A 15,688-nucleotide genomic window follows, 5' to 3' on the forward strand; every position below is an offset into this window, starting at 1 on the left:
TCATTCACAGAATTGAAAGTGACATCTTTCAAAACATAGTATGGTTCCTCTTCTTCCTTCCCACCCACCTCGCCCACCCCCTGCCACCTCTCTTTCTAATCTGTCCTGCATTCTTCACTCTATTTTCAACTTCTTGTTTGAGGCTTCTTCACTTGCAGTCTTCCTGTTTTTATTTTTATCCTATTAATTTCATGTTCCAACACCACCAGAAGTTAAGGCAAGATGAAAGAGGAAGAAAAGGACAATATGGGAGGTATTCTAAAGTCATCTGGAAAACTTCATGATTGGATACAGTGGGAAAAGTATACTGAAGGGCTCAATTGAAAACATATATGGTTGGTGAAATTTTTTGCTATTACCTTAACTTTTCCTTATTTTTTTTTTCTGGGTTGGTTTTACTGTTTTACCATGATTTTTCCCTGAGATTCAAACAGAAATCTATTTTCCCATCAGTTTTTTCCATAAGTCTTCACTCAGCCTTTCCCACAGGTATCTATTCCTTTCTCACTGCCAAGCCCTTGTTTATTATCTTGGCTTGAAATTGTTCTCTCTTCATTTGCCTTATGCATATCTTAGCCTAAGAACCAGGTTCCAAGGAAAATGGCAATTGTTTTTCTTTGCAGATTCTACAGTTTTGTTTTGTAAGTTAGACAAATTTGTTGAGCTGAATTAGGGTAAGTGTGATATACACATGTCACATTTCCCTGAAATATAGTTGCTGAGTATAAAAGCACTGAACTGATTGGGAAATTGTGCCAAGTAAACAAAATATTGCAGCAGGAATAGGAGAAACATTGATCTGGACTGGGCTGGATGCTGGCATACAGAAAGATAATCTTAGGTGAGGACAGAAGCCAGCAGCAAAGAAGATCTGGAGTCAAGCTTAGGCCCCTGTCATAGTGGGACCATGTGAGGAAGACCATCTAGAGTTTTGGAAGAGGGTAAGGCTAAGGTTACAGCCCAGAAGTAAGACTGAGTTTCCTCTAGGCCAGAGAAGACATATTTTCTGTAGCATTTGTAGAGAAGAGTCCAGGAGAAACGTCTGCACTGAGAATGGAAAGCACGCTCCTGGGATAGTAGAGGTGAAGATGCTTAAGGAAAAGCAGCAATGATGGCTGAGTCACTTGCCAGGAATGTTTGATTGCACTGTTATGAAGAACTGATTCCAGGACCTCATTTTTGTGGTTTCAACAACTCTTCATTTATTCTGTGAAGATTGCCTTTCATACCATAGGTATGAGTTTTGGCCTTTCATCCTCTTTGTCCCTGAAAGCTCTAAGGGAATCATTGTTTAAGGAGGATCAAATTCTGCTTGTGAGAGCAGTCCTTCAGACTGACCTGAGTTTGGGACCAGGCACCGTTACAATGATGGCCACTCGGGCCCAACACTGTTACTATTTCACACCATATCTTTTTCTACATACAGGCATACCTTGGAGATATTGGGGGTGCAGTTCCAGACCACTGCAATCAAGTGAATACCACAATAAAGCAAGTCACAAAAACTTTTGGGTTTCCCAGTGCATATAAAAGTTATGTTTACACTACACTGTGGTCTATTAAGTGTGCAATAGCATTATGTCTAAAACATGTACACACCTTAATTTAAAAGTATTGCTGAAAAATGCTAATGATCATCTGAGCCTTCAGTAAGTCATAATCTTTTTGCTGGTGGAGGATTTTGCCTCGTTGTTGACAGCTGCTGACTGATGAGGGCGGTGGTTGCTGAAGGATGGGGTGACTGCAACAATTTCTTAAAATAGGACAACAACGAAGTTTGCCACATTGACTGATTCTTCCTTCCACAGTAGATTTCTCTGTACCATGACAGGCTGTTTGATAGCATTTTACTCACATTTCTTTCAAAATTGGAATCAATCCTCTCAAACCTGCCACTGGTTTATCAACTAAGTTTATGTACTATTCTAAATCCTTTCTTGTCATTTCAACAGTGTTCACAGCATCTTCACCAAGAGTAGATACCTTACAAAGAAACTACTTTCTTTGCTCATCTGTAAGAAGCAACTCATTCAAGTTTATCATGAGAGTGCAGCAATTCAGTCACATCTTCAGGCTTACTTGTAATTCCAGCTCTCTTGCTATCTCTACCACATCTACAATTACTTCCTCCACTGAAGCCTGGAACCACTCAAAGTCATTCATGAGGATTAAAATCAGCTTCTTCCAAACTCCTGTTAGTTGATATTTTGACCTCCTCCCATGAATCAAGAATGTCTTTAATAGCATCTAGAATGGTGAATCCTTTCCAGAATGTTTTCAATTTACTTTGCCCAAATCCATCAGAGGAATCACTCTCTATGGCAGCTATTACCTTACAAAATTTATTTCCTTAAAAATGAGTCTTGGAAGTAAAAATTACTCCTTGATCCTTGGGCTGTAGAATGGATGTTGTATTAGCAGGCATGTAAGCGACAGCAGTCTCTTCATACATCTCCATCAGTGCCCTTAGGTGACGAGGGACATTGTAATGAACCATAATATTTTATAGGAATATTTTCTTCTGAGCAGAAGATCTCGACAGTAGGCTTAAAATATTGAGTAAACCATGCTGTAAACAGATGTGCTGTCATCCAGGCCTTATTGCTCCACGTATAGAGCACAGGTAGAGTAGTTTAGCATAATTCTTTAGGGCCGTAGGATTTTCAAAACGGTAAATAAGCACTGACTTCAACTTAAAGTCACCAACTGCATTAGCCCCTAGGAAGAGATTACTCAAAGCCTGTCCTTTGAAGTTGAAGCCAGGTATTGACTTCTCCTCTTTAGCTATTAAAGTCCTAGATGGCATCTTCTTTCAATATAGGCTGTTTTGTCTATACTGAAAATCTATTGTGTAATGTAGCCACCCTCGTCAATGATCTTAGCTGGATCTTCTGACTAACTTGCTGCAGCTTCTACATTATTAGCATTTGCCACTACCCCTTGCACTTGTATGTTATGGAGACAGCTTCTTTCCTTAAACTTCCTCAGCCAACCCTGCCAATCTCAAGCTTTTCTTCTGCAGCTTCCTCACCTCTCTCAGCCTTCATAGAATTGAAGTGAGTTAGAGTCTTTCTCTGAAATAGGTTTTAGCTGAAGGGTATGTTGTGACTGGTTTGATCTTCTATCCAAACAACTCAGACTTTCTGTGTATGAGCGATAAGGCTGTCTTGCTCTCTTATCATTCATGTATTCACTGCAGTTGCACTTTTAATTTCCTTCAGTAACTTTCCTTTGTATTCACAACTGGCTAACTGATACAAGCAGCCTAGCATTTGTCCTATCTCAGTTTTCAGCATGGCTTCCTCTCCAACCTTAATCGTTTCTAGCTTTTGATTGAATGTGAAAGATGTGAAACCCTTTATTTCAGTTTAATACTTAGAGGCCACTGTAGGGTTATTAATTGGCCTAATTTCAGTATTACTGTGTCTCAGAGAATAGGGAGGCCTGAGGAGAGGGAGAAAGAGAGAGAGGAATGACTGCTCAGTGGAGCAGTCAGAACACACACACTGGTCAGTTAAGTTTGCTGTTGTATGTGGATTTGGTTTGTGACATCCCAAAACAATTACAATAGTAGCATAGAAGATCACTGATCACAGATTACCCTAATAGATGTAATATAACAAAAAAGTTTGAAATATGATAATTATCCAAATATGACAGAGATGTGAAATGAGCACATGATGTTAGAAAAATGGTGCCAATAGATTTTCTCAATTCAGGGCTACCACAAACCTTCAATTTGTAACAAATACAGTATCTGTAAAGAACAGTGAAATGCAACAAAATGAGGTATGCTTATATTAGCAAACTGTTTTCACATCTTCAGAAATTTCTGCACTCTCGTTAAGAATGGTAAAATAAATTGGCATTTACATAGGATCTTTCCAACAACTCAAAAGTCAATAATGACAAAAGGGTCCTTTCTTTTCTTAAATTAATAGACTTTATCTTTAGAGCAGTTTTAGGTTTACAGAAAAACGGAACAAAAAATACAGAGAGTTCCCACATAGCCTCACCTCCTCCTCCATTTCCTTATCTCCTTCCCCACAGATTCCCCTATTTTTAAGGATATTGTATTAGTGTGGTATATGTCTTATAATAGATGAGCAATATTGATACATTATTATTAACTACAGTCTATAGTTTATGTTAAGGTTTACTCTCTCTGTTATACATTCTATGGATTTTGACAAACATGTAATAAAATACATCCACCATTACAGTAACAAACAGAATAGGTTCACTGCTCTAAACATCGCCCGTGCTCCACCAATTTATTGCTTCCATCCTCCTTCCCTCCACCTGACTCTCTGGCAATCACTGGTCTTTTTATTGTCTTCATAATTTTGCCTTTCCCAGAATGTCATATGGTTGGGATATATAGTTATACAACATGTAGCATCTTCAGATTGGCTTCTCTCACTTAGAAATATGCATTTAAGGCTCCTCCATGGGCTCCTCCATGTCTTTTTGTGGCTTGATAGCTCATTTCTTTTTATTGCTGTATAATATTCTATTGTATGGATGAACCACAATTTGTTTGTCCATTGGCCTGCTGAAGGACATCTTAGTTGCTTCCAAGTTTTGGCAGCATTTATGCTCCAGGTTCTTCTCATTTGGAAGTTAAGCAATAGAAAAGAAAGCTCCCCAGAATTCTATGCCCCCCATGTTTTCCCAGCTGTTTCATTGACTGGCTTACTCTATGGCTCTGGTAACTATTTCCTTACAACTGTTCTTGGTTCCCTCCAAGCTTAATATGGCAGAGGTTAAAGTCATGGTTATTTCCAAATTGCTGGATGGCTGATCCCAGACCAGGGCAAGATGAGCAACTCTAAGACACCACCATTGCAGAGGAGAGACAGTCTCAGTTGACCCAGAGGGGCTAATCCCACTAGGACCTCTGGCCCATAGAATGTGAACTTCCATCCTAGAAGCCATTTGGAGATACAATTTTCAGCCACATGCTGCAGACAGCTTTCATCTTCTGAAGCCCACCCCGGTGTCTTAGTCAGTTTGAGCTGCTCTAACAGAATACCATAGACTGGGTGGCTCACACAACAAACATTTATTTCTCACAATTCTAGAGGCTGGAAAGTCCAAGATCAAGGCAGTAGGCAATTTGGTGTCTAGTGAGGGCATGCTTTCAGATTTGCAAATGGCCATCTTCTGGTTGTATCCCCACAAGGCCAAGAGAGATTATTTCTCTCATATTTCTTCTTATTTCTCTCTTATTTCTTATCATATTAATGCCATCATGAGTGCTCTACCCTCATGTCCTAATTACCTCCTAAAGACCATACTCCCTAATGTAATCACATTGAGAGTTAAGATTTAACCACATTAATGGAGCAGGGAACCACAGACTTTCAATCCATAACACCCAGCTAGATACTAGGTAACTACAGTAACTATCTACCAGCCAGATAGATATTGTAGTTACACCCACCCTTCATACCTTTCCACCTGTGTCTTTTTAAACCCTGCTCAGCCTCAGGGAAATAGTCATCATGTTCTTTACACTTAAAAAGAGGGTGTCTTAGTAAAGAGGACCATTTATTTTAGATTTCTTCTATTGGTTCCTTCTCTATGTTAATCTGCTGTTCTCTTGACTTCTACATATGCTTACAATGCACCTTGGTTTTTTGTTACTTCTCTTTCCAATGAATGTGAGGTCTTCCACTAGCAAAATTGCAGAGGTGGTCTGTCTCCTCAAGCTCCACTCTCTGTGACTTCCTTTCTACCCACCCTATGGTGCTTCTGTGCTCACCTCCGTACCAGGACTCAGTACCTTAGTACTCAGTACCTCAGAACCTGGGTCCACTCATGACCTGCTCTCAGGCTTTCTTGTCACCTCAATGATCCCAAACGGTTTTCAGTAAACAACTGAAAAGAGCTTAGGCATTTTCCTGACCTTATTGCATTCCAATAAGGAATTACCAGGATAAGCCAGAAGTAGACTAGAATGTGTGAAACTGCAAGATGCTTGACGCCACCTCAAGGTGGCATCGGTTTGGCTGTCCTGAGATGGTGAAAAGGAAAAGTCTTCTCTTCTGGTTAGCCCCTCACTTACAGCTGTCTCAACATCTATTGGAAATTTTCACATCACATAATTCATCTGTTAACATTCCCTCAAGAGGGTCCAATTTTCAGTATTCTTGAGGCACTTCTCTGGGAGTTCACCCTTCACCAACAAAGGATCTATTCTTGTAAGAACTCCTCACTGGGGGAGGGAGCATCATGCCCCCATCAACAAAGTAGACCTCTTCTGACCCGGCTCAAGCAATCTCTCCCTACTTTGTTGAACTTTCAGTAAAATATGGCAACAGCGCTTAATATGGGATTATCCACAAACCTGTACATTAAAACTTTAGAGGAAAGGAGATAACACTGTACCTGTCAAAGACAGAAAAGGGGTTGGGAAGGATGCAGGCATTTAAAGACAGCAATGAAGCAGGAAAAGAAATAGCACAAACTAGGGATAAAATCTTGGCAGTCCTGAGGTAGAAGGTAGCCGCGAAAAGGTGAGAAGCAATGAGGATGAATTGAGTGAGATGGTTTAATTATGATGTGTTTTATGCACCAAGATTTCTGAGGATACAGAGGTAAAGAAGACGGTTTGTTCTCAAGATTTGGTGTGGCAATGAAAATAGTTCTCCATTTGTCAGTCAAATAGCCACACTGGGTTTGAGTTAAGAGAAAGTCATTGATCATCCTGACACCAGAAAGCTCTTAAGTCAGCACTGCCTTGTTTCATAAGCAGAATAAGCAAGGAAGTAGGTTCTAATTCTAACGTTTGCAAAGTACCTTCCATGTTTGCTGAGCCACACTTCAAAGGGATTTATGTACATTACCTCGGATTAGTCAGTTATCTTAAAGAGTCAGTGAAAGCAAGAAAGGTTAAGTGACTTGCACAAGGACACACAGTTAGTAATTTTTAGAGCCTAGGTCCAACTAGTTCCAAAGTCCCTTCGCATGGCCACTGGGTGGTTTGAATTCAGCTTCTCTGCTCCCCTACTCACGACCCTTTTCCTACTAAGAAAATGAAATTTTACAATTAGATATTTATTCCTTTACCTAAGCACTTTATTCTTTGGTGAATTTCTGCTAAGAGGAATAAGCCATTAAAAAGTTTACCGTTAATGTATTCCTTGCTGAGAACAAATTTTTGAAATGATTTCCTGCAAGAAAATTTTGATTAGTGTGCATGTATAGTGGGGAGCAGTCAGAAAAAGGATGAAAGACCAGCACAGAAGAGGGAGGCAAAAGTAGAAGACGTCTTTGCTTACACCTCACATTTTTGAGGGCACAAGTGCTGCTGGAGAGAAGCCCTGCCCATCTTCACTTCTCACTCTGTCCAGGGGCCTTGTTACACCTCAGAGTTTCAGCGAGTGGGAGGAAGGAAGCTGGAGAGGAGAATACTGGCAATGGCAGAGATGGGGGCAGGAAGGGGGGTGGTGCAGGGAGGGTGGAGACAAAGGGGGAAGTAACTTTTTAAATAAAAAATGATAAGTGATGAATGGAATGGCTAATCCTGGGGAGCCCTGAGAATGCCAGACCGCCAAGCAAGGGCCTCTCTTTTTTTCACTTTCCTTTTTCTTTTCTTTTTAATTTTCTGTTATTTAATTTCACTGCAGCACGTATAATCAATTACAGACTGAATTGGGATAAAGGGAGGGGAAGCACTTTAATTCATAAATCAATTTTATACGGTCATCAGTCAGGTTGTGAATGCAAATACCTCTGTCGGTTTAGGTTATTCAGAATTAATTGACTCCCACCGGGCTGGGCTGCAGATGGAGAGGGGCTTTCTCACAGAGTCTGCTAGGGCCCGGCATGGGGGCCAACCACTTCCTCCCTCCCCGCTCTGGCCCTCTGGCCACCCCCCCTTCTCCTTTACCCTCTGGGCCCCAAACATGGAGATGATGGGGGTGGGCATCCAGCAAGAAGCTGGGTGGATAAGAGCCCAGAAAGGCTGTTTGAAGAAGGAAGGGGATACACAGAAAGATGAAAGCCCCCAAACAAACCCTCTTCAGCCCAGGCCCTGCAGAGACACCTTTATGTGATTAGAAATACTTAACTTTCAAGGGTCTGCTTTTAAGTTCTCTTGAGCTTCTTAAATAAGAAAGAAAAAAGAAAACAAACAGAAAAGCCAGAGCCCCTGGGCTGAAGCTGAAGGGATATCATTTAGAAACCACCGGGTTGCAGGGTTTGTGCGGCTGCCAGATTTTAGCAGCCAGAGAACAGCCCAGGACAGAAGCCTAAATGCCAGCAGGCCCAGTGAAAGTGAGTGTGAAGGCCCTGCCCAAGGCACCAAAGAGAACAGCCCTGGGCTGTAGGCCCGCAGCAGAGGATGGAGAGAGAGAGAATGAATTGTGGTGTAGAATGGGCTGACCGAGGCTCCCTAGTTGGGCTGCACCTGTCTCCTAATTTAGGGTCTTCTATCTGCAGGAGTTCATTCTAATTTGGAAAAGACGCGCACCCATCCACCCACACATCAACATATTTTGACCTCGACTTTTCTACTTTTTATCCTCAGCTAAATATACATCTCATTGTGTTGCTCCAAATCGGACTGCCTTACCAGTTTTCAGCACTGTCCTCCTACGCGGGAATCACCCAGGAGGTTTGTTTGTTTTGTTTTTCTGTTTGTTTTCTTCATGCTGTTGTCCAGGTCCACTCCTACAATTCTACTTTAATGGGTCATGAGTAGAGCCCAGGGAATTGGTGCATTTTAATAGGGTTACAGATGAATCCAAAGGGCAGCAAGGGTTGGGACCACTTGAAGTGTCTGAAGACTAAGGTGGACAACTCTAAAACTGCATGCTTCCCTCCCCAGTCCCCATTCCCTTCCCACAGCCTGGCAGTGTTTCTGAAAGTGTGCCCCATTGGAATTACATTAGAAAAAGTAAAACAAACACATTGGTAAGAAAAACAGGAACAAAATAAAATTTGGGAATATATATGTTGTAGATTCCCTGGCTCCCTCCAGATACACTGTGGTAAAATCTCTGGAAAAATTTCAAATTTACACAAACTCCCAGTAAGTTTGGGAATCCCTGCTGAGGCAAAGCACCAAGACATTTGCACTGTCTTTAACATCAAATCCTAGCCTGCCTGGTACGTATCAAATTTTGCCTTGACACATGGCAGTTGTGTGTTTGTGGGTTTTGTCAGAGGAGCTCCCTGAGAGACCAAAACCTGAATCTAGGAGCAAAATGAAAACAGTCTATTTGAAGAGATGATCTCAAAAGCTTCATGTTCCAAAGCATGAGCTCTTAATCCATATCGAGACTTTTAAAAATCAGCTATAAAATTCTTCTGCACTTTTAATGTAACCCACAGTTAAACAATCTTTAATACAGTTGCTTATATGTAAATGAGCCATATTCATTTGTTTTAAAAGGCTAAGAGGAATTCTTGGAAATGCTTCATTAGTCATTCATTTGTACTACCATATGCTACTGAAAGCAATAAAACTGCTTTTCTTTAAGATTTTCAGAACTTCAGGCTTCTTTCCCAAGTCAGACTAGACTTCCTCTCCAAAAAGTCTGAAGGTCTTAATGGAGATTAAATGTGTGTTTTCTCTTGCTGTACTTAACCAGCAGCAAAGAGAAATTTGGGCAGGGGGTGGTCCAGAATGAAAGGGCATCTTGTTCGCGAAGCCCTGGGTTTCTAAGGTAGATAATCTGAGAAGTCCATAGGGGGAAAAAAATCCTTAGACTATTCAGGCCATGTGGCAGGGTGAATACACAAGCTTCCACATCAGTACTGCCCAGCTTCATGACATACATTGGACAAGATATAGCACCTCTCTGTGCTTCAGTTTCTTCCTCTTTAAAATGGCAATATTAATAATAGGTACCTCATGGGGTTATTGTGGAGAGTAAATGACAGAATGCATCTAAAAACCTAAGCAGAAAGCAAGCCCAATAACTGACAGCATTTGCTCTTATTGAGAGAGACCATAGACGAGTGGTGATCAGTGGGCCTATTGGTCTGATTTGGTCCCTCTAGTAGCATCAGCATCACCTGGGACTCTATTAGAAATGCAGAATCTTGGGCCCCAGAACTACTGAACAAAAACTCTGGACTAAGACCTAGCAGTCTGTGTTTTAGCAAGCCTTGCAGTTAGAGAACTCCCGGGGGAGGCTAAGACCTGGAGGCTGGAGCCTTGGAAAGCAGTAAGAATCTCCTTAGAGTCAAGCGGTTTGTGGTAAAGAAAAAGGGTGGATTTAGCTCTCTCTATATGAGAAACTAAGACAAAAATGTCTTACACAATTATGAGTCTGGGGTTGGAAGAAAGGAAATTTGGCAGGACTGCAGCCTGAAGTATCCATCCAAAGGATGGAAATCTCACCAGTAACCATGGGCCTTGTACAACAGCACTGTTTGCAAACCCTTGCCACAGACAGCATCTTGTAAACCTTGAGACCTCAGGAAACCTTCCTACCTACCATACCTCTAGCCCCTCTTGAGATTCCAAGGCCCAAAGGTGCCTCCGGCCTCATTTGCCCTAGGACTTCGGCAAACTACACTACCCAACTATGTCACCAGATGAGAGCAGAAAGGTCTGAACCTCCTTCCCTAGACTTGGGCAGAGAGGGATAGCCTGCCAGAAAAAGGGTCACAGAAGAGCCATCTCAGCCATATTGCTTTGAGATGTCAATAGGATGTATGTGTAGCCCCTTCCTTCTCCCACAGTAAGGAGTCTCACAGAGCCGGAAGGTGGAGATGCAGGGAAGGCAGTCTGAACGGGTGGATACTAAAGAATTTGGAAGTCATCTGCAGAGAGATAATTTTTTAAAGATATCCAAAAAAGAGAAAAGATAGTGAAGTTTGGGGGCTTCAGAGAGAAATACCATATTCAGATTTACAAGGGCTAAAGGAGGCACAGGTAAGGGCTGAAGGAGGTGGCGGGTCGGTGCTAGTTTAAGGGATCTACTTCCCTTTATAGGAAATAAAAAGTATTATCTTTTCCTCATCCAATGCAAGGTTCATGGCTGACGCCTCTCTAACAAAAGATGGATTTTAGAGAAATGACAGAAATAGAGAAAAGCATGACAAATGTATTTAACCGATGTTTTACATGACAGGGGAACCTTCAGAAATGAAGACCCAAAAATTCAGGGAAAACTGTATTTTTATGCTAGAATTTGATAAGGAGTGAACAGTCATGCAGAAATGTGATTGGACAAAAGGGGATATGATCTAATGGTACAAAGCTGGGAGAACTTAGTAAGGCCTGTTTGTTCAGATTCTTTTTGACATCTCTGTATCTCCATTCCTTTCTGCCGGGTATGGGGCAGGACATCTGCCATATGAGGGTCTTACGACCTACTCTCAGGAGAGGTAGGTAAGAGAATTCTTTTATGGCTGGCCCTCTCTTCTTAAAAAGGCAGAAGAAGACCGGAGAATTAACTTCTTACCTCTGTGATTTTCTCCATTTCCCAGGTGCCGTGTTTTGGAGTAGTGTGTCCGGTACCTGTCACCTTTAACCAACAATTACTGAGCACCTACTGGGTGCCAGATACTCGACCAGGCTCTGACAGGACAGAAATGCGTAACACACAATTCCCGCTCTCAAGGAGGCCTTTCAAGAAGAAGAGAGTAGAAAAAATTCACACATTTCCCCCATCCCAAAATGACATCGATCTGAAGAAAGGAAAAGAAAAAGGTAACTCCCAATGTATCTTTAAACATTTGACTCAAATTTGAGATTTGGGGTTCGGCAATCAGCTGAACCTCTTCCTCTCCTTTACGTGCACACACACACACACACACACACACATTCTGTAGCATGCGTGTCCTCATTCAGCTGGCCAGCGAAGGATAGGCCTAGTTGTTGCTGGTCCTGCCGGTGCTACAATTTTGATCAGACAGGTATTAGAAGTTAATTTCAGAAACAAAATCATAGCAGTTTCTGGCACATAAGCCAACTCCAACCTAACCTTTCGATGAGGTAAGGGTAAAGGAATCTGATAAACACATTTAATTTCCTGTGAAATGAACAGGGATTTAGAAACTAAGAGAGAAGTGGGATTTAGATACACACATTTTGGGTTTTATCTCACAGGACACATATAACCCTTTTGTTCCATTTGTCATAGTTCCAGGCCCACCGGGTCTCACCTATCCTTGACATGCACCTCCATTACCTATCTAAGCCTCAACCTCCCAGGGTCTCCCTCTGGACTTTCCCCTTCCTAGGGGAAAGAAAGCAAAGCAACACTGTTGTGATGTGATGTCCAGGACCGGGGTCACGTGGCCCACTCCCGATCTGTCCCAGTGGTCACTGTCCCAGGTTCCTGTCCCACTTTCACACTTTGTCTAAACATGATACAATTATTTCTGGGGGAGAAAGGAGACTCTAAAAGGGACCCCTTTGTTACTCTTCACGCACTGCTCCCCCAACCCCAGACCTGTTCACTTGATCCTGGAAGGAAGAAACAAACTCTTACTCCCTCTCAGACTTCTGCTGATATTTTTCAGCTGAGTTCAAGACAGCCAAATGAATTTTTCAGAAAGACCACAGCTGGCTTGTCAGGACCCAGGTAACAAGATGAAAATAATTGAGAGAGGAAAAATCCCAGGCCCCTTGGGTGTCATTTTCACAAAGTTTTCTTCTGCGTATCCTTATGTGTTCCGGGTTTTTCGCTGGTTCTCTTCTGTTGTCCTCACTGGCAATTTTCCTCTGCCTTTTCTTCTTTCTCTATAGATTTCCCAAAAGCATAAGCTATGTATCCCTGATCCTGAGCAAAGTTGATACGAAACCTTGTTGTTTTTTTAGAACATTTCATAGACAAAACACAACCCCGGCTGCAGCTGGAGGCTGCTGGGATTTCTGGGCCTTGTTTTCATGCATGGCCCCTTTCATGAAATCTGGGGCAGTTAACGGAGGTGGGGTGGGAAAAAAAAGATGAGGAGGGGGAAGAGAGGCATGAACTTTTACACCCAAAGTGGGATTTCAGAAGAATTTACAGTCGTCTTCTCTGGAGACAGTTAAGATTTTTTTTTTTTTTTTTTTTTTTTTTTTTTTTTTGAGAGGCAGTCTCACCCTGTCACCCGGGTTGGAGTGCAATGGCGCAATCTCGGCTCACTGCAACCTTCGCCTCCTTCACTGTTCAAACGATTCTCCTGCTTCAGCCTCCCGAGTAGCTGGGATTACAAGCACCTGCCACCATGCCCTGCTAAGTTTTGTATTTTTAGTAGAGACGGAGTTTCACCATGTTGGCCAGGCAGGTCTCGAACTCCTGACCTCGTGATCCGCCCACCTTGGCCTCCCAAAGTGCTGGGATTACAGGCGTGAGCCACCACGCCCGGCCAAGACTGTTAAGATTTTATTGCTGTAGTACCAGCAGTTACAATGTTCCATAGAACTCATAGCTGAGCCCATGCCAGGGATTCCCCAGCTCACTGAAGCTGGAAGGAAGCCAACTAGACTGCAGAGTTCACTTTAGGAAGAGAGAGGGAGTTAAGTTAAAGTGGGAGGTGGGCTGGAGGAAGGATAGAAGCCCAGAAAGTAAGTAAGGCATTGTAAAATCACACCTTAGGCCCTGCAGTCAGACAGAGCTGCTGTGGGTGACTTCCCGCTATTTACTACCTTAGGATATTAAGCAAGTGCTTTAATCACGCCAAGGCTCAGTTTTCCCATCTGTGAACTGGAGGTGATAATAGTACCTGCCTTGTTGGATTGTTGTGAGGATTTGATGAGATAAAGTCTGAAAAGGATTTAGCACGGTGTCTGGTTCACAGTAAAAGTTTAATCAATATTATTTTCTATTATCATAATTATAAATAATGGAATTTGTAAAGGAGCGGCTGCGAGTAGAGTTCACACTTTCCCTCCCTAAGTGTGTATGTATGGAGAGAAGACAAACATTCTTACTCATAAACAGTCCCTTCCGTGTGACTCTCTCATCCAAGCCTGCTGGGTACCTTGGGTGTGGGGGCGAAGAGTAGTAAAAAAGAGGAAAAATGGAAGAAAAAAGAACAGGCCACAAAAGCAGAAGAGATTCACGGGGGGTAAGGGGCACCGTGGTGGAGGGGTGGGGGCAGGAATGATTGGAAAAAGACATGCAAAAGAAAACTAAGTGAAAGAAATGAATATGGATATGGAAATTGTCAAAAATGGAAAAAAGTTTTGCAGCTGGATGTGGACAGAGAGGAAATGTGGAGGAGAGGCGTAGGAGTCTAAAAATGTACAGGGTTTGGTTTGCTGGCCAACACCTCCTCTGGGGAGGTAACAACTCCTGAAAGCCATGAACTTTTAAAAAGGAACCTAAACAGCACAGCAAACCTTCCTGAAGAACATATAACCTCACTGTGTACTTTTCGTCAGCCTCAATTCCTTCCCCACAACTCTTACTGAGCCATTGATCAATGATTCACTCTTATCTCCCACAATCTCACACTCCGCTGTAACCCTAAAGAAAACTCTGCTCCTTAAGGTAATCCTCGACACTGCTATGCAGGCCTCTGCTGCAAAGGGTAGGGGCGAATTACCCCTACCACATGCCTGGAGCTTAGTAAGTGCACAATCAACGTTGGTTCAATGAACAGATGGATCAATGGTGTGGTATACTTGAGGCAGGCCTACATACAAGTCAACAAAACTGCTCATAGGATCACTTGAGCCCAGGAGTTTGAAATCAGTCTGGGCAATATAGTAAGACCTTGTCTCTACCAAAAAGAAAAAAAAAAAAAATTAGCCGGTGTGGTGGTACATGCCCTATAGTCCCAGCTACTTGGGAGGCAGCGGTGGGAGGATCCTTGAGCCCAGTAGTTCGAGGTTACAGTGAGCTATGATAGTACCACTGCACTCCAGCCTGAGTGACAGTGAGACTGTCTCAAAAAAAAACCAAAAAACAAAAAGACTGCTCATGAGGACAGAATTTCTTTCTGGGGGAAAGAAATGTCCTGGAATTAGATAGTAGTGATGGTTGTACAACTTTCTGAATGTATTAAAACCCACTAAACTGTACAATTTAAAATGGTAAAACGGTATGCGAGTTGTATCCCAACACGTTTAAAAAGCACAAACTATAGCCAGGGAGAAGCAAACAGTCATGACCAGCACTGCTCTTCCAATTGCACTCTTGTTTTTGCTTTGTTTTTCCCCTGTAAGTTACTGGAGTATAGGTGGTATTTGGTTACATGAGTCATGAGTAAGTTCTTTAGTGGTGATTTGTGAGATTTTGGTGCACCCATCACCCAAGTGCACTCTTGACACTGGGTTCTCTTCTCATCCTTTTGCTTCTTCTCAGGACATAGTGATTATCTTTAAAAAGTTTTCTTGTGTGGTTTCTGTTTGGTTGTTTTTGGATTTTCAAGTGTTCTGGAAATCTTAGTGGGAACAACGGTGGTTAGATCTCATAGAAATAAAGTGGCTATGTAAGAGAGGCTCAGTTCTTTCTGGAACATTTCTCTAGGACCTGTGCAAATTTTTCAAGCTTGAACAGTCCTCAAGATAAAGATTCAGTTTCATAGTGAGCCTCTTTCACATGGCCCCAGCCACCTGAGGCTTGGCATCAAAGAAATTTTTGAGGAAATCTATTGCCTAATTGTCATGTCTCTTAGCCTTATAGTACTCTTATGGAACACGTTATCTTCCCGACAGTCAAGAGCATTTAAATGAATAGAAACAGTTTCCCAGATGGGACGGAGAGGAAGAACACAGTGTAGTAATAGA

The 15,688-nt window shown here is 42.2% G+C and overlaps 1 protein-coding gene across 1 annotated transcript in view; it reads left to right on the top strand.

Moving 5' to 3' along the window:
* The window catches only part of BOC (BOC cell adhesion associated, oncogene regulated), a 256,300-nt gene that overhangs the window by 67,882 nt on the left and 172,730 nt on the right, over positions 1-15,688 (top strand). The window contains exons 2-3 of the mRNA XM_038003333.2: positions 8,537-8,623; positions 11,452-11,674. The gene's annotated coding sequence lies outside the window, so the exon portion shown is untranslated. The remainder of the gene's footprint in view (positions 1-8,536; positions 8,624-11,451; positions 11,675-15,688) is intronic.

Source organism: Chlorocebus sabaeus, chromosome 22 (assembly GCF_047675955.1).
Source record: "Chlorocebus sabaeus isolate Y175 chromosome 22, mChlSab1.0.hap1, whole genome shotgun sequence".
Lineage (NCBI taxonomy): Eukaryota > Metazoa > Chordata > Mammalia > Primates > Cercopithecidae > Chlorocebus > Chlorocebus sabaeus.